This window comes from Dasypus novemcinctus, chromosome 27 (genome assembly GCF_030445035.2).
Source record: "Dasypus novemcinctus isolate mDasNov1 chromosome 27, mDasNov1.1.hap2, whole genome shotgun sequence".
Lineage (NCBI taxonomy): Eukaryota > Metazoa > Chordata > Mammalia > Cingulata > Dasypodidae > Dasypus > Dasypus novemcinctus.
Genome location: NC_080699.1, coordinates 18,140,242 through 18,167,579, shown reverse-complemented (window position 1 = coordinate 18,167,579; position 27,338 = coordinate 18,140,242). Strand labels below are relative to the sequence as shown.

The following is a 27,338-nucleotide window of genomic DNA, read 5'->3' as shown; positions in this document are numbered from 1 at the left end:
CGGCAGGCACGCAACTGCGTCAGCCACATCTGCTCCCCCAGCATTTAATTTTTGCTATAATTCTGAGTTATCGTCTTAATCTGTCCTTTTATTTGGCTATTGCAATATGCCTAATAATTCATACTTTTTTCCAACATATAGACAAAAAGTCTTCAAAATAAAATGGATTAACTATTGTGATTATTCATATAGCCTCAGCTATCATTACAGTATTGCCAGATATTGCCTTAGCTTACCCTTGCAGCTGCCAGATGGAAACTGAGCAATAGCCTGGGGGTTTCCTCCCAGTTTCAAGAGAAATGGTCTGAAGAGAAAGTGAGATTCATATTAAGCACATTCATTCCCGAGGTGGCTAACCTAGGTTCAGAAGCTCTGTGGGCCCTGCTGACTCACTTCTCTATTTAAGGTCTTTATTGCCCAGGAAATAACACTTACCCCATCAGTTTCCATTTCCACTTTGAATGATACCAAAGCACAGAGCAACACAGGAAAGGCTCAACTCTGTGTATGTCAGTTACAACACAAATGCCAGCAAAAAAGAAGCAAATTTTACCCTTTTACAGGAATCCTTCATTTAATCCAGCATTACTGGACAATACTGAGAAGGAGAAAAAGAAGAGCTGACTGAGCAGAGTGGGCCGCCCAGTTTGTCTGAACCCTGGTAGGATCACATGGGTCCTGGGTATGGACTGCAGGCTTAAGGGGAAGATTCTTACATTTCTTCAGTTACCCAGTAGAGATGAAGTTCTAGCCAAAGACTAGTTTATAAGGCAAAATGCCAATTTCTTCATTTTCTATGCACACACATACAAAATAAAACTGCGAAGTAGACAAAATTCCAGCATCTGTTAATCAATATACTCACTTTGCAGTAGGGGAAAAAAAAAATATATATATATATATATATGTATATATGTATGTGTGTGTGTATATATATATAACAAGCCATTATCAGAAGTTTGCTTTTGAAGACAGTATCCTACCTACTGTCTTATGTGTTTCCCCAGTGAGCTAGGAAGCTCCTAGAGTTAGGGGCTGTGTCTTTTTCATCTCTGTATCCTCAGGGCCTAGCACAGTACTTAGTATAGTAGACACCCAAATATTTTTTAATACATGAGTAAATGAATAATAAAATGATGTGTGTGAAATCTTGCAAATTGCAAGGCACTATACAAAGAAATGTGACTCTAAATGAGGAATGGTGTCATTAAGCTATGACAAACTGATGTACCCATCTTGGCACCTGGAGCAATGGAAGCATGAAAGCAAACACTAAGAAGCAAGTGGAGATACACGTGCATGAAAGCATGATTGATGTCATAAGGCCAACTAATGTTTTAGATAACATTTAAGAGATATAAAGTACAGAAAACAACATTTTAGGAGCATTTTAAATGACAAAAATATAAGAATGAATGGATGTGAAGAAAGAGAAGTCCCAAAACTAAAATTTCATGTCTCCCACCATGTGTCCACAAGCTCGGAAACTCAGGTTTCATATCTAGTAGAAAATTCCGCAGTGCTTCCACGGATTTTTTTTTTTCAATTTCCATTTGCATTTCTTTTATCTTGGAGGGTGAGAATGAGGAAAAATTAAAATATGGGTCAGCTTATGAGTGAGAATTTTCCAGAGAATATTGTTAGGCTCATCTCCCGTTAGAAAAAGATAGAGGTCAAACTGATTATGTTTGGGGGAGATGCTGCATATGTTTGGGACAGAATGTACACTAAATCAAAGCTAATTGTAGGAGTTAGTCCCTAGTCAGGCTGGAAAAATATTTTGATTTACTAAATTTATCTTAGAAGGTAAGGCAAAGGAGTTAGATTTTTAAATTATTGAATTCCTCAAGTCTCTATATCATAGGAAGAAATAAACCAATGACAAATAAGCCCTAGTTCTGCTGCAAAAGACTTAAGAGAGAGGAACCAGTGGTAACCACAGTTTGGGTCACAAACTTGGCAGGACCATTGACGTGCCTGAGTCATGATTCAGGAGCCACTATTTATATCAGCTAGTCTCTTCTCAGGGAAGAACATTCAGGCCAGAAGCAGAAGAATTGGTGGACAGTAGAAAGTGCCAGTTCCTTTTTTACTCACACATCTAAGATATAAAGCTAATTTCCTTTAAGAGCATGGTGTTGAAAACAACTTCGAATTGATTAAAATTTACAGATGAGCCAGGGAAGATTTAGATAAACGAGTCCCCAAGTCCTTTCTGAGGAATGTCCCTTGCTTTCCACTAGAGGGAGCAGTTTTCTCACTTCTCTTCTACAGCCTCCCATTCCCCTGAAAATCCCCCCACCCTCAAAAATACACACACACAAATCACACAGTAGCACCAGCCATCAAGTTTGGGGAAACTAACACATCCCCAAGAATAGTCCTGATGCCATTTGAGGTTGGGGAGAGGAGCAGGGAAAACCTTCATAAGACTGCAGTCAAGAAATCCCAGTTTTGATTAGACAGAAACAAGAACTTAACTTCTCTCCCAGAGGACAGGCAGTACTGCCTGAAAAAAAAATGTTTTATAGTTTAGGGCACCGGGGGAAGGCTGGACACCACCTAGAGGAGAGAGGGGCAAAGGAAAAGAACTTCCACAGGTAAAAGCGGCAGCAGCTGCTGGCACTGATCCCCCCACCCTTGAAGCAGACAGCTTTGAATTCACAGGCTTTGGCTGGAGGCTGCAGAGCCGCTGGAGTTCATCTTGCAAGGAAAGGGGAGAGAGAGGGACACGACCTGAGGCTGATTCACTTTTTGGCCAATGAGTCTGGTCTACTGTGTCCCACAAGCCCTTGCAGGCCAGGTGGGGCCGCGCTGTTGTTGCTTCGGAAGCCAGAAGGGGACGAAAGAGACTCGACGGTATCCATCACCCTCCCTACTGACCAGGACTGTTGTTGAGGACTCTGGGAAATGGAAATATTTCCCACCCAGGAAAAGGAAGGCAGCTGCCAGCAAGTTTGTAGAACAGCCTCTGAGAAAGTCTGATCTGCAGGGCCCTGAACAGCCTTGAGGCGGGATCCTCTGTCACAGCGTCGCAGTGGGTGTTGCAGTGAAAACATTCCGACCAGTGTTCGAATTGAGACGTCTGGGAAAGAGCGCCATCTGCTGGCAGACAAAGGAAATGCATGTGAGAAAATTAAATAAATGAGAGGCCTTTTCAAGCCTTTACAATCTCCCTCCTCAAGGTCCTTGCAGTTGGGTCTGCAACCCACTACTGGGTCCATGGCCCGGATTTGAACAACTAAACAGGGACAATTCCAAAGAGCCAGAAGAGGTTGAACTAAAAATCAAAGAATGGCAGTAACACACAGCCTCCTGCCACTAAATGCCTGAACAAGAAAGAAATTGAGCATCAGAGTAAACTCACCATCACAGTCAGATGCCTAGACATCAGGAAAAAATTACAAATCATATTAATAAAATGGAAGACATGGCCCAAGCAAATAAATACATCAAAGCCCTAGATGAGACAATGGATTTGAGAAAACTAAAACCAAATTTCATACAAATATCCTAAATCAAATCAATGAGTTGAAAAACAACATAGCTAAAGAGATAAAGGAGATCAAGAGGACACTGGATGAGCACAAGAAGAATCTGAAAAGCTGAAAAGAAAAATAATAGAGGGAAGTGGATGTGGCTCAAATGAGAGAGTTTCCACCTACCATATGGGAGGATCTGGGTTTGATCTCTGGGGCCTCCTGGTGAAAAAGAAGAAGAGAAAGTGTGCCTGCATGGTGAGTCAAGTGCCTGCGCAAGTGAGTCACACAACAAGATGATGACACATCAAAAGAGAGACAAGGGGAGGGTCAAGGTGAAGCGCAGCAGAAACCAGGAACTGAGGTGGCGCAATTGACAGGGAACCTCTCTCCCCATCAGAGGTCTCCAGGATCGAATCCCAGTGAATCCTAGAGGAGAGAAAATGAGAAGAAAACACAGACACCAAAAACAGCAGGGTGAGAGGAGGGGAAGGGGGAAATAAATAAATCTTTAAAAAATAATAAATAAGAGAGCTTATGGGAATGAAAGGCACAATAGGTGAGATCAGAAACACATTAGCGGTATACAGCAGCAAACTCAAAATGATAGAAGAATAAGTGATGCAGAAGACAGAAGAACAAGGAGAGAAAAGAATGGGGGAAAATTGAGCAGGGGCTCAAGGAGATGAATGATAACACAAAGTGTAACAATATACCTGTCTTGGGAGTTCCAGATGGAGAAAAGAAGGGAAAAGGGACAGAAAGCATATTTGAGGAAATAATAGCTGAATTTACATGTCCAACAAGCACAGCGTCCTGCATTCAGAATAAATCCAAATAAATCTACTCAAGACACATACTACTCAGAATGTCAAATGCCAAAGATAAAGAGAAAATGCTGAGAGCAGCAAGGAGGAGAAGCAAATTATCACATATAAGGGACACCCAGTAAAACTTAGGGTGGATTTCTCATCAGAAATGATGGAGATGATAAAACAGTGGTATTATACAATTAGGTAACTGAAAGGGAAAAATTGCAAGCTGATAATTCTTTACGTGGCAAAATTGTCCTTCAAATATGTTTTAAATAGTCACAAATAAACAGAAACTAAGAATTCATTAAAAAAAAAAAAATCCAGCTTTGCAGGAAGCATTAGAGAGCCATACGGCCCAAAAGAAAAAGACAGGAAAGAGGCTTGGAGGAGAGTGTAGATGGTAAGACTATCAGAAAGGATAACCAAAAGCATAAAAAATCAGAAGAAAATAAGATATGACATATGAAAGCCTAAAAAACAAAGTGGTGGAAATAAGTAAGGCACTTAGAGTAGTATCATTGAATGTGAATAGATTAAACTCCACAATCAAAGATATGAACTGACAGAATGGATTAAAAAAAAAACATGAGCCATCCTTACATTAACTACAAGACACTTGCCTTAGATCCAGGGATACAAATTGTCTGAAAGTGAAATGTTGGAAAAAGATATTTCATGCAAAAAGTAACCAAAACAGGGCAGGGGTAGCTATACTAATATTAGACAAAACAGACTTTAAATGCAAAAAAGGTATAAGAGATGTAGAAGGCCACTATATATATATATATGGGACAATCCAGCAGGAAGAAGTAACAGTCATAAATATCTGTGCACCTAACCAGGGTGCCCCAAAATACATGAGGAAACTGCTGGCAAAACTGAAGGAAAAAATAAACATCTCTACATTAATAATTGGAGACTTTAACACCCCATTCACGTCATTAGACAGAACTAGACAGAAGATCATCAAGAAAATAGAGAACCTGAACAATATGATAAACGAGCTAGACCTAATAGATATATACAGAATGTTGCATCCCAAATCCATAGGTTATATATTCTTCTCAAGCGCTCACAGATCTTTCTCCAGGATAGATCACGTGTTGGGTCACAAAGCAGATCTCAATGAATTTCTAAAAGATTTGAAATTATACAAAGCAACTTGTAGATCATAATGGAATGGCGGTGGAAATCAATAATAGATGGGAAAAGGGGACATTTGCAAATGTGTGGAGGCTAACCAACACAGCCCAAAACAATCAGTGGGTCAAAGAAGAAATTTTAAGAGAAATTAGTAAATATCTTGAGATGAATGAAAACAAGAACACAACTCATCAAAACAGTCAGTGCTGAGAGGGAAATTTATAGCCCTAAATGCCTATATTAAAATGGAAAAGCTAAAATCAAAGACCTAACTGAACAGCTGGAGGAACAAGAAGACAACAGCAAACCAATCCCAAAGCAAGAAGGAAAGAAACAATAATAAAGATCAGAGCAGAAATAAATGAAATTGAGAACAAAAAAAGCAATAGAAAAAAACAACAAAACCAAAAGTGAGAAGATAAATAAAATTGACAAACCCCTAGCTAGATTACCAAAGAAAAAAAGAGAGAAGATGCAAATAAATACATCTTTATGTATAAGAAATGAAATGAAAGGGGGGAAGTTACAACTGACCCAAAGAAATAAAAAGGATCATAAGAGGATATTATGAGAAGCTATATGCCAACAAACTAGACAACCTAGATGAAATGGACAAATTCCTAGAAATGCACAACCAACCTACGCTGATGCTACAAGAAATACAAGAATCTAACAAACCAATCACATTTAAGGAGATTGAATCCTTCATCAAAAATCTCCCAGCAAAGAAAAGTCCAGGACCAAATGGCTTCACAGGTGAATTCTACCAAGCACTTCAAAAAGAATTAACACCAGTCCTGTTTAAACTCCTCCAAAAAATTGAAAAGGAGGGAAAATTACCCAACACATTTTATGAAGCTAACATCACTCTAATACCAAACCCAGGTAAAGATACTACAAGAAAAGAAAATTACAGACCCATCTCTCTAATGAATATAGATGCAAAAATTCTCAACAAAATACTTTCAAATAGAATCCAACAGCATATCAAAAGATTTACACATCACAACCGAGTGGGATTTATTCCTGGTACACAAGGCTGGTTCGACATTAGAAAATCAATCAACATAATACACCACATTAACAAATTGAAGGAAAAAAAAAAACACATGATCATCTCAATCAACAGAGAAAAGGCATTCGACAAAATCCGGCATCCTTTTTTCGATAAAAAATACTTCAAAAGGTAGGAATGGAAAGGAAGTTCCTCAATATGATAAAATGCATATATGAAAAACCCACAGTCAACAACATACTCAGTAGGGAAAGGTTGAAAGCTTCCCTCTAAGATTGGAAACAAGACAAGGATGCCCACTGTCACCACTGTTATTCAATATTGTACTAGAAGTTCTAGCTAAGGGAATTAGAAGAGAAAAAAAATTAAAGGCATACAAATAGGGAAAGAGGAAGTTAAACTCCCACTGTTTCAGACGACATGATGCTGTACTTAGTAAATTCTGAAGTATCCACAACAAAGCTACTTGAGCTAATAAATGAATTCAGCAAAGTGGCAGGAAAAATTCAACATGCAAAAATCAGTAATGTTTTTGTACACTAGTACTGAACAATCTGAGGAGGAAATTAGGGGGAAAGTTCCATTTTCTATAGCAACAAAAAGACTCAAAGACCTAGGAATTAAGTTAACCAAAGAAGTACAGGAACTATATGCAGAAAACTATAAAACAATGCTAAAAGAAATTTTAAAAGACCTAAACAAATGTAAAGACATTCCGTGCTCATGAATTGGAAGAATAAATATCATGAAGAGGGAAGTGGATGTGACCCAAGTGATTGGGTTCCCATCTACCATATGGGAGGCCCTGGGTTCGATTCCCAGGGCCTCCTTGTGAAGGCAAGCTGGCCCGCACCCTCGGAGAGCTGACAGCCCAAGCCCACGGAAAGCTGGCGCGGCAAAATGACACAACAAAGGGCAACAAGCAGACACAGAAGAACATACAGTGAATGGACACAGAGAGCAGACTGAGAACAAGTGGCGGGGAAGGGGGAATAAATAAATAAAATCATAAAAAATATATATACATCCTGAAGATGTCAATCTTACCCAAATTGATTTATAGTTTCAATGCAATACCTATCAAAATCCCAACTTACTTTACAGAATTAGGAAAGGCAATTACCAAATTCATTTGGAAGAGAAAATACACCCAAATGACCAAAAGTATTCTAAAAAAGAAGAGCAACATAGGAGGAATTTCATTGCCTGACCTTGAAACATATTACAAAGCTACAGTGCTCAAAACAGCATGGTACTGGCATAAAGATAGACACATCGATCAGAGGAACAGAACTTAGAACCCAGTAAAAAACCCTCACCTGTACAGTCAACTGTTTTTTTACAAACCTACCAAGTCAATGTTAATGAGATAAAACAGTCTTTTCAACAAATGGTGCTGGGAGAACTGGATATCTATAACCAAAAGAATGAAAGAGGACCCCTATCTCATTCTCTATATAAGAATCAACTCAAAATGGATCAAAGACCTAAATATAAAAGCCAGGACCATAAAACTACTAGAAGAAAATGTAGGGAAACATCTTTAAGACCTTGTAGTAGGTGATGGTTTCTTGGACCTTACACCCAAAGCATGCAAAACAAACAAACAAAAAAAATAGATAAGTGGGACCTCCTCAAAATTCAACACTTTTGCACCTCCCAGGACTTTGTCAAAAGGGTGAAAAGGCTGCCCACTCAATGGGAGAAAATATTTGGAAATTATATGTCAGATAAGGGTTTAATATCCAGGGTCTATAAAGAGATGTTACAACTCAACAATAAAAAGACAAACAACCCAATTAAAAAATGGACAAAAGACTTGAGTAGACATTTGTCCAAAGAAGAAATAAAAATGGCAAAAAAACACATGAAGAAGTGCTCAACATCACAAATGATTAGGGAAATGCAAATCAAAACTACAATGAAATATCATTTCACACCTATCAGAATGGCCACTATTAAAAAGACAGACCTACAAGTGTTGGAGAGGATGTGGAGAGATAGGAACGCTTATCCACTGTTGGCGGGAATGCAGAGGGTACAGCCACCATGGAAGACTATTTAGCAGTTCCTAAAGACGTTGAATATAGACCTGCCATGTGACCCTGCAATACCACTACTGGGTACATACCCAGAAGAACTGAGAGCAGTGACACGAACAGACATCTGCACACCAATGTTCACAGCAGCATTATTCACAATTGTCAAAAGTTGAAAACAGGGAAGCGGACTTGGCCCAATGGATAGGGCGTCTACCTACCACGAGGTCTGCAGTTCAAACCCCGGGCCTCCTTGACTCATGGGGAGCTGGCCCATGCGCAGTGCTGATGCGTGCAAGGAGTGCCCTGCCACGCAGGGTTGAAAACAACCCAGCTGTCCATCAACAGATGAATGGATAAACAAACTGTGGTATATTCACACAATGGAATATTATGCAGCTGTAAGAAGAAATGAAGTTGTAAAACATATGACAACATAGATGAACCTGGAGGACATTATGTTGAGTGAAGCAAGCCAGACACAAAAGGACAAATACTGTGTGATTGCATTACTATGAACCACATATATTGTGTAACATATCGTATGATTCAAAATAAAATTTATATGTATCCAGTACATTTAAATGAGAAATGTAAGTTTTTATTCAATTATATTTTCTTTTTAGTTTTTAATTGTTTATATTTTCAATTATTAAATGTACAAAATAAACTTAAAAAAAAAAAAAGAAGCAACTTAGAACTCCTGCATAAATAAGCATCTAAAAAGTTAAAAAAAAAAAAAATTCTGGGAAGCAGCTGTGGCTCAAGCAATTGAGTTCCAGTTAGCATCATAGTCTGATCCCCAGGATCTTCTGGTAAGAAAAAGAGAAAAGGCATCCCAGACTTACATGGAGAGGCGGGGGAGAGGCACAGGCCCCAGCACAGCAGAGAGAGGTGCCAAAAAGACAGTGACACAAACAGATTTTTTAAAAAAAATTCCTACAGGAACTGAAAAAAGTGTTGCTAATTGTTGAAGGTGGACGATGAGTACATGGAATGTCATTATACCATTCTACTTTTGTATGTGTGAACATTTTTATAATAAAAAGTTCTTTAAACTAAAAATATGTTAGAGCTAAATCAATTTCACAAAATTGCCAAAGAATACATACACCCACAAAAATAATTTCATTTCAATAAATAAGTTAGAAAACATAATTAAAAATGCAATCCCATTTATCATAGTAACAAGGAGCATTAAATATTGGGAATAACTAATTTAGGTAATAAAAGAGCTATTTAGAGAAAACAATAAAACATATTAGGAGAAAGAAAGGAATCCTAAAACAGACAGAGAAATCCTCATGGCCAAGAAAACTCAATGTAAAGATAGCAATGCTTTCCAAGTTAATATACAAATTTAATACAGTACTTAAAGGAATGTGACATTAATAGTTATAGATTATCATTTTTGTTCTCATTCATATTCTTCTTTACCATAGCATTTCTTTTAAGCTCTAAGGACTTACTTTTCTGCATTCATTGGCTGTGATGTCTAGCTTTCGTTTTCCATGTCTAGTTTTTTTCAGAAGCAACTGCCACTGTAAAAAAAAAAAATCTCTTTACAATGTCACATGTTGCTGAGCATCTCTTGATCATTCACTAGCTGCATGATACACCAGCTGCATCAGCTCCCTGTGCAGCACTTCCTTCCACACACACCCTCATTTGCTTCTCATTTGCTGATTAAGAAGACAGAAGCCACAGAAGCCACAATTCATTCCTTCATTCATTCAACTTTTTCCTGAATATGTATCATGGGCTAGAGAGTGTGCTACGTTCAAAGATGGGCTAAAAAGGGTAACTGAGACATGATCCCAGCCCTTAAAAGTAATCACAATCCAGTGGGGGGTAACATGAAACTGAACAGAAAATTATGAGATGTGAGGTTAATTTTTAAAATATCCTTTTTAAGCTTCTTCCAAAGGGTTATTTCCCAGCCACAATGCTGATACTGAAATCCAATTTATAGAAGTGCTTATTTCATTTTCAGAAAAAAGGAGGAGGGGACTATTTAAATGATTAGTGTGCATTTTCTGAGTGAAAAAAATAAAATTATTTTTTAATAATTTTTAATTTAATAAATTCAGGGTCAAATCTCCAGACTTGGGGCGACTGTTCCGTTTTGTTATTTATGAAGAGGAATTAATTATCCATTGTGTTTCACTTGGCTTCTAAACGGTATTTTGGTTTTTGCTGGGAAGCATGACTGGATAAGCAAAGGGAAAAACAAAACACACACAGTTTTGTCAGGAAAGCTTCTGTGTATGTGATGGTAACAAAACTTTTACCCATTAAGGGCCAGTAACTCACAAGGAAATACATAAATAAAATAAGCTTCACAGAGCAACAACTTTAATCTTAAAGTTGGGTTAACTTCTTGAGAATAATGCATAACTAAGTCAAATCAAAACAGAGTGTAGAACTCTCTAGTTCAGTAAATAAGTTGAGGGAAAAGGTAAAAGCAAAAAGTAAAACAAAACGGATGAAAAATCCCTGCGCCGGGGACGGCGGCTGTGGCATGGGGACACGCGGTGCTGGAGGATGCTGGACGCGAATCGAAGGTGGGAGAGGCGGCAGAGCAGGCTGGGAAGGTTATTCCAGGCCGAGGGAACAGAAGATGCAAAGGCGGGATGCAGGTTTATGCACCTGTGACCGTGTACCATTCCTCAGTTTTCCCTTTTACAAAGACTCTGTCCTGGGCCGGAGTGACCCCCCCCCAAATACGTGTCCACCCGGAACCTCAGAATGTGACCTCTTTGGAACTAGGGTCTTTGCAGGTGTACTTAGTTCAGAGGAGGTCATGTTGGATTCAGCGGGTCCTAAGGGCAAGAGGCCTGGCGTCCTTAGAAGAGGGAGAGCTGGACACAGAGACACACACAGGGACGGGCACGTGCCGAGGAGGCAGAGATTGGCGGGAAGCAGCTGCAACCACGGAGCGTCCCCCGCAGAAGCCAGAGGAGGAAGGCAGGCTTCTTCCCTAAGACCTGCCGAGCAGCCGCTGACACCTTGATGCCAACTTCCAGCCCCCTGCACTCCCCGGTTACCGCAGGCCTAGGAAGCTAAGCCGGCATTGTAACTCGGCTCATCACAGCACACACCAGACGGCCTCTGCCAGAATCCTCGCTTCCCCTTTCCTACCACTATTACTCTCTCAATGAGCTAGCCTGGGAGTTTTGCTTTTACTCAATCTTTGCCCACACTATAAATTTAAAATGCTGTGTGGGGTTGGGAGCAGATGCGGCCCAACCAGTTGAGCTCCCGCCTCCCACATGGGAGGTCCCCGGCTCCGTTCCGAGTGCCTCCTGAAAAAACAAACAAGCAAAACAAAACCAAAAAAAAATCAAGTCAGGGAAGCCAATGAGTTCAGTGGCTGAGCGCTGGTTTCCTCCATACGAGGTCTCAGTTTCCATCCCCAGCCCCAGGTACCTAAAAAAAAAAAAAAAAACGCTCTGTGGGTAAAAGAAATGCTGTGTGAGTCCGGTTCCCCCTGCTCCCTCCTCTAACTTATCCATATCCGAGCGCTGCACAGGCAGTATTGTAAGCCTCCACTTACCCACCCGGGGCGCAGGGACTCTCCGTCCTCTGGGATCCTTGTGGGAGGCTGGGCAGGAGGGCAGGAGGCTCTCGCTCTAGAGCTCCTCTTGCTCGCAGGCCCCTCCTCAAGAGGGTTTGTTTTCTTCATCTTTTCTGCTTTTCTGCCTGCTTCACCTCTTCACCAGCTGCGTAATCGGGCTTTCTCATCCAGGCTGTTACCACAAGCGAAAGGGTATCTAATGATGGATTTAATTTACAGTAAATTGGAATAAAGGTGTTACTCTGTTCATGTATTTAAAAGGCATCTAGAACCGTCGTTCATTTTTCTGTAGCGTTGTTTGTATTTCTCACTGTTTTATTTTCTAAAGTGATATCTATCAGCCCATCCACTAAAATGATATTTCGTTGTTGAAAGGTTTTGGGGCTAGACCCATTTCTAATTCCTGGCTCTGGGTATTTGTCACCATCTGAAAAATAGGAGTGAAAAATAATAGCTCCTGTCTGAGGGAGATGGTGGAGGGGTTGAATGGTGGCCCCACTGCATCTGTCCATGAAGAGCCTCAGAACGTGCCCTAATTTAGAAAAAGGGGGTTGCATATATAATTAAGGGTGAGGATTTCGAGGTGTGATCATGCTGGATTAGGGTGCGTCCCAAATCCAAAGGCAAGTGCCCTTATAAGAAAGAACAGGAGCAGACGCAGGGAGAATCGGGGAGCAGGGCCGTGGGAAGGCGAGGGCAGAGAGGGCGGGTGCACCGCCACGAGCCAAGGACCGCAGGAACCACGGGAGCCGGAAGAGGCAGGAAGGGCTTTCCAAAGCCTCCAGAGGGGCACGGCCCCCCAACACTGTGGTTTCAGACTTCCAGCCCCCAGAGCTGTGAGAATACATTCTGCTCACTTGAGCCAGCCAACATAAGGTAATTCATTACACCAGCACCAGGAAATGCCAAAGTCATGATTATTAAATGAGAAAAGTGGCAGCATAGTTGGTATGTAATTATAGGTACCGTTTAGTGTTTACTACCATTAATTTTTTTTTTTAAGATTTATTTTACTTCTCCTCCCCCCCCCCCCCGATTCCCCCCATTGTCTGCTCTCTGTGTCCATTCACTGTGTGCTCTTCTGTGTCTGCCTGAATTTTCATTATGCAACTCCAGGAACCAATCCTGGGACCTTCTGGAGTGGGAAAGAGGTGATTACTCCCTTGCGCCACCTCAGCTCCCTGTTCTGCTACATCTTCTTATTTTCTCTCCTCTGTGTCTCTTGTTGCATCATCTTGCTGCACCAGCTTGACTGGCACTCCTGCGCAGGGCGGCTTTTTCCTGCGCAGGGTGGCTTTTTCCTGCGCAGGGCGGCTTTTTCCTGTGCAGGGCGGCTTTTTCCTGTGCAGGGCGGCTTTTTCCTGTGCAGGGCAGCTTTTTCCTGCACGAGGTGGCTCTCCTGCGCAGGCCGCATTCCCACATGGGCCGGCACTCCTCGTCGGCCAGCTCGTCGCTTGGGCCAGCTTCCCCTCACCAGGAAGCCCTGGGCATCAAACCCTGGACCTCCTATATGGTAGACAGGAACCCAATTGGTTGAGCCACATCCATTTCCCCTATTATTATTATTAGAAATAACAAGAACAGTGGCACAGTAATGGAAGTTTATGTTGGTACAGCATATAAAAATATTCCAAGTTACTTTAACATCTATTAAAACCTTCATAGCAACCAATAAAGTAGGCCGGGCTGTGCTGTCCAGACTAAAAGAGGGAATAGAGTTGTAGGTGAGGTTTTGAGATGAGGCAGGAGAGAATACAAGGCCCAGGTAGGCCGGGTCGAGGCGTTCGCTCAAGTCTCACCGTGTAGATGGGGGACACTCAGCCAGTGGAAAGGAACAAGACCAGGGCTTTGCATGGTCACCCTGCTGTCAGCTGAAGTTCCCTTGTCCCTTGAAGTGGAGTAGAGCATGCTGGTGGAAGTTCCAAGCCCTTTCCCCAACCCCCAGAGATTTCTGCAGATTGCTGGGAGGTTTACCTTCTTAGTCACTTCTGGCCCCCATTCTTCAGTGAATTGGTGCAGTTTGTGGATCATCTCGGCAACCAACATTCCTTGTTCCTTGGAACCTGATAGAAATTCACCTTGACACATATCCAAAATAAAAACAAAACACATAAGCATTTGCAAAGCATAGGAGGTGTTACTGAAATTTAGTGAGGGTCAGAAGAGTGAATAACCCTGTCAAAATGCAAAAAAAAAATCCTCGAATTGCACGTGGGTTCCCTTGTTCATCTTTTGGTCATGGAAAATCAGGATTTTCCCCATGGTCCCCCAGATCCCAGCCTCACTCTGTCTTGCTACTTCTCTTTTCTTCTCTTCTGCCCCCTGATCTCTTCTCTTTCTGCAGCCCCTGTCTGGATTAGTCCTAGTAGCTTCAAATTCTCCTTTTTCTATTTTGTAGATGAATTCAGCTCTCCCCTGTCCTGGGTTTAGATCAATCTATGAGCCTCCAAATCTATTAAGTGCTCATCAGAACAAGAGAATTTCATGTAATTAACCTTTTCAGAAGACTTCTCTTTGTGTGTTGGCCCCATTCTGGTTACACCATGCATCTTTTTTCCGCTATTACATCAACACTCAAAATTTCACACAGTGCAACTGATTTGTCTCCAGGTCCCCAGTGCTCAAACGCTAACTGAATAAGTGAACATACTTTTCAGAGAGTGAGGATGAAGAAGGTTCCAGACATCAAGACTTCCCAGGTTGAAAACAAAGGTTTTCAACAACTTATGTTGTAGTGTGGTTTATGGGAAGCCTGTATTTTATACATGATTTCTCTGTAAAGCCACAACTTCTCTAATAGAAAAAAAGAGAGCAAGCCCCCCACAAAAGAAAACACAGATTATGTTGTAATGTGTTGTATCTGTACTGCAGGATTAAAAGAGAATCATATGTGCAAATTATACTGCAATAAAGCTGGGGGTTTTTTTTTAGGGGGCACTGGGGATTGAACCCAGGACCTCATATATGTGAAGCAGGTGCTCAACCACTGAGCTACATCTATTCTCTACCAAAGAACCCGAGGGTTTGGTATTTAATTATTTATTTTTGTTCCCTTGATAGATCAGCATTCCTTTATTTTTTTTTAAGATTTATTTATTTATTTTATTTTCCCCTTTCTCCTCCCCCTCCACCCTACTGTTTTTGCTGTCTGTATCCATTTGCTGTGTGGTCTTCTGAATCTATTTCTCTTTTTGGTCTTCTCTTCTCATTTTTTCTCCTCTAGGATTCACCAGGATTCAATCCTGGGGACCTCTGACGTGGAGAGAGCTTCCCTGTTAGCTGCACCACCTCAGTTTCTGGTTTCTGCTGTGCTTCACCTTGACTCTCCCCTTCGTCTCTCTGTTGTGTCATCATCTTGCTGCGTGACTCACTTGCACGGGCACTGGCTCACCACGCAGGCACTCTTGCCACGTGGGCACTCAGCTCGCCATGCGGGCACTGGCTTACCACGCAGGCACACTTTCTCTTCTTCTTCTTTCACCAGGAGGCCCCAGGGATCCAACCCAGTTCCTCCCATATGGTAGGCGGAAGCTCTGTCACTCCAGTCACATCGCTTCCCAGCATTCCTAATGTACATCAGTGATTCTACTTCTACCTAGCCTGCTACTTTGACACAATTTGTTTCTATCCTGCCTGAAAGTCTGACATTTCCTGTCTTGGGACCATGCAATAATTTCTGAGAAAGATGAGTATATGTTGTCTAATTCTGGAAGGAATAAATTAGATTATAAGTAAAATTTAACAGAGCTCCTGCTCTGATTGGCTTTAGAGAATAATAAACATTTATATAAACTTAAAATAATTAAATTTTAAGGATTTCTAGAAGAAATTATTCTATGATTTAAATATGCCAGGTATTAAAGGGAAAATTTTTTTTAGAAAAGATGACAGCCTTATTTTCTCTTTTGTCTTGCCTGTTTCTAAATCTAGTGCCCCTGGATTCAAGCTGTTAATAGCAAGTGAAACTTTGCCTTGATTGGCTCGGTGGACTAAGGGAGCTAATCTGAACCTAGTGATCTTGTGCAATGCTTGAAAACAGATCTTCTTTCTGCCACTCCCTGGATCTCTGCCACTTGTCCTAATTATAGTATAGCACAACTGCAGTTGAGTGACAGTTGAGAAGGCTGTATAGTATGGAGTGTTTACAGCCACCTTCTCCTAAAGTAAAATTTATACTGGAGTGATCGTACGCTGTTATGTAGACTTATCAACTTTAAGTGCTTTTTAGATTGCTTAACAGTTTTCAAGATTTTAAAAGATGTATAAGTTTAAGTTTGCAAATACAATGGAAATGCTGTATTTTTTTCTTTCTTTTTTTTTTTTTTCAAATTTGAGGTATCGGGACTGGGCATTGAACCCAGGAGGGTACATGGGAAGCAGGTGCTCAGCCACTTGAGCTACATCTGCTCCCCTGTGCATCTTTTGAAGTGATAAAATTCCCAATGGAATTTTTAAGGAAATACGTTGTAATAACGCTGATATAAGTAACATCTGTCTCTTTGCCGGTTTTCTATTTCAGCACATTCATTTGGTGAATGTTCATAGCATTATAATTGCTCAGCCATTGGATGATAATTTGTTAGCAGAAATTGGAAAGTTTATTTGTAAAATTTTGCAGAATTCTTTTTTCTATTTCTAATATTTGCTGAGGGAAAATAAAAATTTTCAAGCCATTGGTGTAATAAAAAATTTTTTTTTTTTTTTGCTAAAGATGTAAACCAGAGGGAAAAAACTTTAGCTATGAGTTAAAGTAATAGCCTTGGTTACGAGGTTATTAAAATGTAAAGGAATTCAAATTATTAAGAAAAAGAACATGTCAGTATCTTTAAACAATTTGAAGAGTTTAAACTTGTGCTACATACTTGTATCAGGAAAATTTAGATAATCCTAATCAAAATGACTAGGACAGGGAAGCGGCCTTGGCCCAGTGGTTGGGGGGTCCGTCTACCACATGGGAGGTCCGCAATTCAAACCCCGGACCTCCTTGACCCGTGTGGAGCTGGCCCATGCGCAGTGCTGATGCGCGCAAGGAGTACTGTGCCATGCAGGTGTGTACCCCGCGTAGGGGAGCCCCACGTGCAAGGAGTGCACCCCGTAAAGAGAGCCGCCCAGCGCGAAAGAAAGTGCAGCCTGCCCAGGAATGGCGCCGCCCACACGGAGAGCTGACACAACAAGATGATGCAACAAAAAGAAACACAGATTCCTGTGCCGCTGACAACAACAGAAGCGGACAAAGAAGACACAGCAAATGGACACAGAGAACAGACAACTGGGGCGGGGGGGAGGGGAGAGAAATAAATAAATAATCTTTTTTTTTTTTAATGACTAGGACAAAACATAGATTAATAATTTTGGCTTAAAAAGTTATATGCCTTCTCCCTGACTTTGTCGTAATGTAAAAAAAATTATATTACAATAATATTCCCATTTATGTAAAACCTGGGTTAATTTCTCAGTGAAAACCAAATTAACTTGAACTTCTTAAGTTTCCTCTATGAATTTACTGGTCAGATAAGCTAACATTACTTCTACTAAAGGTTTGAAAACAAAATGATTAAAGTGCGTTTCAACTAAATTAAATTATATAGGTGATGATTTGTCAACTTAAACTGTAACTCCAATATCCTTAGTTAACAATAAAACCTGAGATCATTAAAGATGATGCTAATTAATAAATAATCCTTGGGCACCTGGACAACTCCTAAGCTAGAGAATATAAAACATTGGTCGCTATGCATGGTTTTAATATATCTTTAACTCTTTCTTTTATACATTATGGATCAACCATTAATTAACCCATTTAAAAGAATGTTCCTCTGCCCTAGAATGAGTTAGTGCTTGTTAAGGCCCTTTGTGTGTCCATTCTTGCTCAGCTGCCTTCTGGTTTTCATTCTGTCTGTGAAGGAGCAGACATGCACAGCTGTGGTTAAAGCTGTAGCTAATACTAGATATCATAGTTGCAAAACACAAATACATATTTGGAAAACTGACATGTGTTTTCTATTTACCAAGGGGATTTTCACATTTAAATTACGGTAGAAAATGCAATGAGATATATGTATTCATCTAATGTGCTAATAAAGTTAATCACATTTTTTTATGCAGTTTTCTTAAACTTTAAAAAAAATTATTCCCCCCTGAGGGAGCTCCCTTGTCTATTTGTTCGTTGTTTTTGCTTGTTGCTTGTGCTCGTTGTCTGCTTGTTGTTTGGGGATTTTTTGCTTGTTGTCTGCTTGTTTTCCCTCTGTTTTATTTCATTTTTCTTTTTAGGAGGCACCAGGAATCAAATCTGGCACCTCCCATGCCCATGTGGAAGGCAGTTACTCAACTGCTTGAGCCACATCTGCTCCCTACTCATTTGTTTTTGCTCATTGTCTGCTTGTTGTTGTTGTTTTCTTGTTGTCTGCTCCCTGTTTCTGCTCATTGTATGCTTGTTTTTGCTCAATGTCTGCTGGTTGTCTGCTTGTTGTATGTTTATCTTCTTTAGAACCAAATCTGAGACCTCCCACGTGGGAGACGGGGGGTCACCTACTTGAGCCACATCCACGCTCCAGGTTAATTACATTTTAAAACTAAAAGCAAACGCTTTAGATTTATCATCTATTTGAGTATTAGTATTAAAAACAACCACTTATTTTGTGTGAGCTATGTATCTTTTAAAAAAAGATTTTAAAATGTCAAAAAATGAATAAAAATAAAATAAGAACAGTTTAGCAAAAATAAATATTTTAATAATAAAAAATAACTATTTACATATGAAAGTATATCAAGATTTGTGGACAAAGAAGTATCTCAAACAGAAAATTGGTAGTACAGAATAAGATTGATCTTTAAATACCCGTTTTGTGCCTTTATTATACTCTGGACTCTTTCTTAGCAAAAGTTCCCCACTTCTGAGAAAGTTGTCTGTTGTGTGTATTGCATTTGGGTATGGGTGACATATGCCTGTATTTGTTTTGTGTTTTTTTGCCTTAAAATAACAGAGACGGATTCTCACAGGTCTAGAATCTAGAAGTCTGAAATCCAGCATCGACAGGACCACACTCCCTCTGAAGGCTCTAGGGGAAGAGTCCCTCCCAGCCTCTCCAGCGCCTGGCGCCTGGGTGCTCCTCGGTTTGTAGGCTTCATCAGTCCCCTCTGCCTCCTCTGGCTTCACGTGGCCTTTTCCCTGGTGTCTGTCTGTCTCCTCTCCCCTTCTTAACGAGGACAGTTATACTGGATTTAGGGCTCACCCTACTCCAGTACGACCTCATCTGTTTTTCCTTTTTCAGAGAAGTTGTGGGTTTACAAAGCAATCATGCATAAAATACAAGATTCCCACACACCACCCTTTTACTAACACCTGGCGCTGGTGTGATACGTTTGTTACGATTGATGAAGGCACATTTTTATAGCTGTAGTATTATTTAATAACCAATTTTTCTGACTTTTTTATGATTTCTAAATTCAAGACAAATAGTAATGACTTTATTCAGAATTTATTCTTTACTATTATTATTATTCAGTATAATAAAATGGTTAAGAGGCCTTTTACATCTAAAGATTTCTCAGACAGGAAGAAGATGTGGCTCAAGCGATTGGGCTCCAGTCTGCCATATGGGAGGTCCAGGGTTCGATTCCTGAGTCTCCTGGTAAAGACAAGCTGGCCTGGGTGTTGAGCCAGCCGGCATGAAGAGCTGGCCCACACGGAGTGCTGGTCTACGTGGAGAGCTGGTCCAAGTGGAGTGCTGGCCCACGCAGGAGTGCTGGCCCACGTGGAGAGCTGGCGCAGCAAGATAACAAAGCAAAAAGAGACAGAGAAGAGACAGTAGGAGATGCAGCAGTCCAGGGAGCTGAGGTGGACCAAGAGATTGAGCACCTCTTTCCCACTCCAGAAGGTCCCAGAATCGGTTCCCAGGACTGCCTAGAGAGGAAAAGCAGACACAGAAGAATACACAGTGAGTGGACATAGAAAGCAGACAGTGAGTGCAAAAACAGTAAGGGGGAGGGAGAAATAAATAAATAAATCTTAAAAAAAAAAAAAAAAGCCTTCTCAGATGGCCATAATGTTTTATTTTTTCACCTTATGGGAGATATTAAAAATAGCTGGACACTTTTGATATTTTTCCTATTTTGATTAGCTAAGACACTGGATGAGTAGACCTAACAAGTGGCCGAGAGTTCTTCCCTTGGGATTCTGGCCTTTCTTTCTTAAAAACTTTCAACAGACCTTTTCTTTCTTAAATACTAACCTTTCTTACAATAACCTCCAACTTTAGGCATTCCTAACTATACTAAACCCTTCTCATTGTTTTTACCTGACACACAAGTTTATGTTTTAGTGATGCTTACTCAAAATTAGTCACTCATATAAGCTTATTCATTACCTTCTATAATGTCACAAAATTGCTTCCATTATAACTATATAAAACTATAACTTTATAACTATGAAGTATTGCTCCAATCTAAATTTAGCTGTCCTATCTCCTCTTTCTGATAAAGGTAAACCTCACTATTGGCCAACAGATGTTTAAAACTCTAAGCATACCCAGCCCCGATTTGAATAATGTTCTGTACAACCTGATATATCATTTGTTGACTCATAACTTTACAATTATCAAGGTATACTTTGTGCTAAATGTGCTCTAAGTTTGAAATATTCTATTTTGGAATATTTTGTAATCAGTAAATAATACTGATAGCTGAATTGATAACCCTATTAAGAACATACCATCTTGCTAAAGGATTAAGAGTGAATTAACATCTATATCTTCTGAGGATGGGCATTCAGGATGGCGTGTGAATTCAGCATATTACACAAGCAAAGGGCTTTCCTAACTTTCCCAGACACCTCAATCAAAAACTGAAAAAGAAATTAATGTCTTATAGGACATAATGCAACACCCAAAGAAAATTTCAGTTATGATTAAAGCCCATACTAAAGTTAATACTTTTAAAGCTAAAGGAAATTCTTGATTTGCTACTATACATGGAGACCTTAGTGGCTTTAGCAGCATTGCATCATAAAAACAGTTGTTCGATCTGATTTCTGAATAAGAAGTACTAATTAAAATACAACGCTCTGCCCTCATTGGAGGTATGGGGTGGATAAAAGGGAAAGATGTTGGTTTTGTCAAGATTGTTTCCTAGTGCTTAGTATCTCCCAAACTACCTCCAGACATACAATATGATGCAAAAAGTAAAAAAAAAAAAAAAAAGTTACCTAACTGGCTCAATAGGTGAAAAAATCATACTCATTTTAATTATTATAATCTAGGGAAAAATATGAAGAAATCCCCATATCAAGGACCATATGAACATTTACAAATGGATTTAATTCATTTATCCAAATCATAACTCAAGTACTTTTTAATAGTAGTTTATAAATTTTCCAGTTAGACTAAGCGTCTCCTTGGTTCTAAGTTTTATGCCTAGGCCGAAGGATATTGCAATTTATATTTATATTTTATTTTTGCAATCTGTATTTTTAAATTCTCATGTGAAACTGTTATAGCCAGACTCCATGAGACTAACAGATTCTACCCTTGGTAAACTGCAATTTTATATTTTTTTCAAAACCAAATCTCAGTTTTTTGCATTACATACAGTCTTATGCATTACATACAAACTGTAATTCTCAAAGGGATATTTTCAGATATACCAAGCCCCACCACCACCACCACCGAGATAAACTAGGAGCCTAGTTTTGGAGACAGCAATACAAGTCAGTCTTAGAACCACACTGGAAATGACCATTTCAGGTACTTTTAACTTTTAATATGGTTCTTAAGCTCCATCCAGAGCCATTGGCCATGGATACATGCTCTCCAGTGAAGTGGAATGGTGCTTAGGATGCTATACAGACAACTTTCAGCAGTAGACATCTGCCTCCCAAGGTTCTATGGATCAAGAAAAGGACATCAGACGTAGACCACTTTCTCCGAAGAACTTCTGATCTATGATCAGATCAACTGACTTTTATCTGGTCTTACATCTTATTGTCTCCTTCTTCTTTTACTGCTTATATTTTGTGATAGTTCAGGTTATTAAACTGTTAAAAGTGACTTAATTCCTCTTACCCTCTTCTTGACTGATTTATTTCCTATAAAGCCTTTACACTCCCTAATTCATCTTCTTCAAACAATTGCCACTACTGCCAACTTTCCCAAACGTTGGATTTATCACCCAGTCCCAGAACTCTACGGAATATTATCAATCTGGACACATCTAAATGCATGAACTGGACTCTAGGTTCCCAGTGATTAGTAGCTGTTACTGAGCCAGAACCTCAAAGGTACATAGAGAACATCAAGAATAGAAGAAACATGGGTCTAAAGATACAAGCTATGGTTCAATTATTTATTCTTAAAGTTATACTGAAACCAACATATGATTTATTTAACACTATCCAGAGTTTGTATCCTCCTCAGTCAGATCAACTAAATTCAGAGTAATTAATAATACTTACTGGTTACCAAAAACAGTACTTTTGTTCCTCTTATTATTTTTCCTGTAAAATCAAATGGATTCTCATTTTATTATTTATTTTAAATGTGCCCAAATTTGTTTTGGACATTGTCATCCTTCTCAAGTATTTAAAACAATTTCCTGGAGTGCAATCAGCTGCCTAGCAAAGATGCTGCTCGGCCTGTGGGGAGAAGAGAAGGAGCCCCTCACCCTCCTGCCACGAGTAGACAGGGTGGTGGTCGCTGAATTTGGGTGGATTGCGGTGGAGTTCCTGAGATGAGGCTCAAACCCCAAGACCCATGAAGGCACCGCTGGAAAATGCAAGGTGAGTGGTGACACCGTCCAACACGGTGTGGAAGGATTAACACACATGCTCATTGACAGCTCATAGCTCATGACTCTTTGTTCTAGGAGTCTCTGAAGAATTGAACAGATTGTTGCTTCAACTTCATCTGGGCAACAGAAAGGACATCCAAACTATTCCGAGTGCCTTAGCGCCAGACCTTCCCAATGACCACAGCCTTGAATGAAGACTAGACGTAAGCTCGCAAGCAGAAGGCTCAGACAACAAGTAAGACCAGGAGTAACTATAAAACCATGCCTTAATCAGAATGGAGATCGCAGCACCAAAGTTCTGCAGACGGACCCTGCTACCCTGCTCCATTTGGTTCAGCAACTGGAACAAGCATTGGAGATGAAAACAAACCGCTGTAGGAGATTCGTTTGCATCATCAAGTAGTACCCATTTTAAGGCTTTAATTCCTTGAATCATTTGTGAACTGATGATATGCAGCAGTTACTTTTCAGAATTTTTTTTTAATTGATGGTGATAAATACATTCAGTCAGATGAAATTTTGTTTTCTATGCCAAGATACTGTGGTCGTGATCAGAAGGTTAAGTTCCTTTCCTGATACTGAATGTGGTCATCTCCTTGACAAATTAAGATGTATTTTGTATTTTAAATGTGTAAATAGGATTGCATCAACTGGAAATGAATCTATATTGTTCATATCTTCTGTTTATATAAATGACTATCCTGTTTTGGGTACTTCTTTTGACTGTTTAACTTTTTTAAAAATTATTTTCCTCCTTCTTATTGACCAAAATTTGAAAATGAAATTCATAAATGTGATACTAAAATAATAAAATAAAATCCTTATTACTCATATTTTACTACAGCCCAACATAACTTCTCAGAAAGAGTCCAAAATCCTGAATTTCACCAGTTATGAGGATTTCCATCCTGATTAGGAGTTCCAAGACTAAGCTGTATGATCTGCAATTTGTCTATTACCAGGCTTGACCTTTGGCCAAACAGCAAAGAAACAGTTTAAACTTCTCACAAAGATGAGCACAGATCTGTCACTCCTATGTAATAGAATTGCCCTCAGTCATTTACTGGCTGGCCAACATGGAGGCTATATGCTAATATAGCTTGCTTCTGAGTAAACACCTCAGTAAAAAGGTGATACAATTTTTTTAAAAAAGCTTCTTGTTTAAAGTTAATCAGATTGCTCCCTGAGATACATTCTCCTACAGCAGTATGCCGATAAACCGGCTGGCTCTTTGCTGGGTGGGGTGGGGGTAAGTGTTTCCTGGTATTCATGGTGTCAGTTCTCCCACCATTCCTGATTTCAAGCCAATGATGTGTCGCTGAATGTGGAGTTGGGAAGAGATTCACAGAATCAGCCATCCTTTAAAAGCCAGATCCAGCATACCACTGGGCCTAGAGCAACTGAAAATTGAATATGGAATAGGTCACAAATGTTTCTTTTGATATTTATGAATGCCCCCACACTTTTTTACTTCCTCAGCTGATACCCAAGTCCTCAGATATTACCATACAGTCATTATTCTAAGATAATATCCAACTGATGATATTTCATTAAAAAAAAAAAAAAAAAAAAGACTATCATGATTATAATCAGATCTACTTCTGGAGCAGCTACATTTTGGCCAAAATTAAGAAATGAGAAATTTTTGAATGGAGATTGGTACACGTAATGGAGAATGGCTTATGTAAGGTGGGGGTGCCATGAAAGGACACTGGCAGACATTGCACAGTGATAACCTCTCTCTCATCCTCACCTAAACTCTCAGGGTGTTTCAGAGAATCTATAAATACCAGAAACTGTACGCCCTGATGTTCTAGTTAGCCAGGGCTACAGCAGACTGCTAGGACTACTCTGTCTTTATGGCTAACAACAAAATCGGCAAAAAGAAAAAGCAAATTCAGTTTCCAGAACAGTTTTCCTTTCCCTCTATTTTATAAATCCCGATTTTGCCTTTATTTGATAACAAGTGTTCTTCCCCATATGCATAAGTAAACTTGCATACTGATAACTGTCTTTGAGTTACTCTCTAACAGTAAATAACTTTATTTTATGAAGTGTCAAACATACACAGAAGAAAAGAATAATAAAGCTCCATGTAATCATCCAACTTCAATAATTATCATCTTTCTATTGCTTTTGTTTCATCTATCTCCCCTACCCGCTTCAACTTTTTTCCCTGGAATTCTTTGAAGCAAATTCTTGACAGTCGTCTATCATTTCACCCAAAAATACTTCAGTGTGCATCTCTTCCAGATAAGTATTTAAATAGATATATCCATAATAGCATCATCACATAGTTCACTATTTTTAAGATTTTTCTTTTAGGTGTTCTACACTATGATGTATGCTAACATCTGGGTTTGTTCTTTTATTTATCCTGTTTGAAACATGAGATTCTTCAGATTTATATCTTTCAATAATTCTGGAATATCCTCATCCATTATATTTCAAGTATTTCGTATCCCCCATTCTATTCTCTCTTTCCAGAAGTCTTGAAAGATGTATATTGAATCTTCTCATTCTATCCTTTGTCTCACCTTCTTTCACAATTTCCATTTATCTCTTTGGATAACTTCCTCTTTTCTTCCTTCCAGCTCACCAATTCTCTCTTCACTATTGTCTAATCTGCTATTTAAGCCACCCACTAAGTTTTTAACCTCAATCACTATTTTTTCTAGTCGTATGATTGGTTGATTTTCAAGTCTGGTTGTTCTTTTTGTGTAACGGCTTTTTCTGTCCCTCAGGCTTCTACTCATCTATTATCTCCTGAATCACTTCAAGTTAATCATTAGCTTTACCTCCCTCCTCCCTCAAAACACACCCACAACATATGAACTTTAGACTTCTAGATTGATTTTAGTGCCAGTCTTTTCCATCACAGATTGCCTTATTATCTAGTATTTTTTTTAACATGGTGCACAAATGTTTAATTTCTAGAGCACACGTTTCTTTTAGATTATCTAGTATTTTAATTCTATCTTTTATTTAACCACACAGAATACAAATTATTTTATTCACTAGTGTTTTAGATTTACTCACATACTTACCATGTTCATTGCTAAACATTTTTCTTGCATTTTGGTCACTCTTTATGGGATTATTTTCCTACTTCCTTTAGAAGTTCTTTTCCTAAGGGTTGCATACTTTCATTTCTCATTTGTTTGAAAATGTTTGTTTTGCTTTCCTTACTGAAAAATAATCTCAACGAGCCTAGGTAGAATTTTTTTCTCTCTCAGCATTTTGATGATATCATAGTATTTTGCTTTCCCTTGCTATTGAGAAATAAATTAAGTACTTTACCTTTTCTCACTTGCTGCTTTTAAGATCATCTCTGTCTTCAGTGTGTTGAGTTTCACTGCTTTGTGTATAGGCATGGCTCATTTTTTATTAATCCTTATTGGAATTCTTTAACCTGAGGATTCAAGGTTTTTGCTTTCTTTTTTTAACCAATTCTGGAGATGGTTTTTAAAAATTAGTCTCTCTTTAAATATCACCTCATTCCCATTCTCTAACTCCTTCTGGTATTCTAGTTTGATATATATTAGACTTTCTCACTCTCTCTTCCATAACTGAACTTCTACAATAATTTCCATCCTAATTTCCCGTATGCTGCATTAGTTGATGTTTTTCAGATTTATCTTTCAATTGATTCTCTTTAACAGTGTTCAATATATTTAACTCTTTTGTTAAATTTTTAAATTTCAATTATTATATTTTTCAGTTCTAGAAGTTAGATTTGGTACTTTTTCAAATCTGCCTGGTCATTTTTTCTTTTAATAAACTCTTATTCTTACCTTGGGCTTTTCATTCCTTCTTATTACCTTAAACATATTGAAATATTATTTTATATTTTGTGTCTGAAACTTCCTAAGTTTGAATTCTTTGTGGGTATGGTTCTGTTTGTTATTTGTGCTGACACTTTTTTCAGGTGTTCCTGTATGTATTGAGGTTAAGCTGTTTTTTGGTTTTTGTCTTTACTGGAAGTTCATCACATTCACTGGAACTTTGGGGAAATTTTTTTTAAAGATTTATTTTACCTTTTAAAATTTATTTATTTCCCCCCTCCTCCACCCCTTGTTGTTTGCACTCGCTGTCTGCTCTCTGCTCTCCGCGGTGGCGTGGGCCAGCTTGCCTTCCCCAGGAGGCCCCAGAAATCAAACCCAGGGCCTCCCATATGGTAGACAGGGGCCCGATCGCTTGAGCCACAACCGCTGCCCATTGGGGGAATTTTTGAGGCTTGGGGAGGGGGAATATTCCTTCAGTGAAGATCTATGTTCATGTCTACTGGGGCAGTAAGTAAACGTTAAATTAAACCAGGTAAATGTTAAATACTCAGGTTTTTTTTAGACCATGTAAGTAATAAGACTCAGACCCCAAACTGGCATGAGGGCTGGCCCTTGGCCATATATTCTCAGAGGAGACTTCCTTTCCTCCAACCAGAACCATGGCAAGACAAACAAGTTCCTTGCTTTCTGCTTTTTCAGGTAA

The 27,338-nt window shown here is 39.3% G+C and overlaps 1 long non-coding RNA gene and 1 pseudogene across 1 annotated transcript; one reads left to right on the top strand and one right to left on the bottom strand.

Moving 5' to 3' along the window:
• Positions 1–850: 850 nt before the first annotated feature.
• LOC111761305 (uncharacterized) lies at positions 851–14,185 on the bottom strand. Its single transcript, XR_002794706.3, has 4 exons — positions 14,043–14,185; positions 12,048–12,264; positions 9,961–11,920; positions 851–3,105 (listed from the first exon to the last, which is right to left on the bottom strand). It is a non-coding gene; the product is annotated as an uncharacterized lncRNA (long non-coding RNA).
• Positions 14,186–20,789: 6,604 nt separating this feature from the next.
• Positions 20,790–23,667, top strand: LOC101426446 (COMM domain-containing protein 2 pseudogene; annotated as a pseudogene).
• The last annotated feature ends 3,671 nt before the right edge of the window (positions 23,668–27,338 follow it).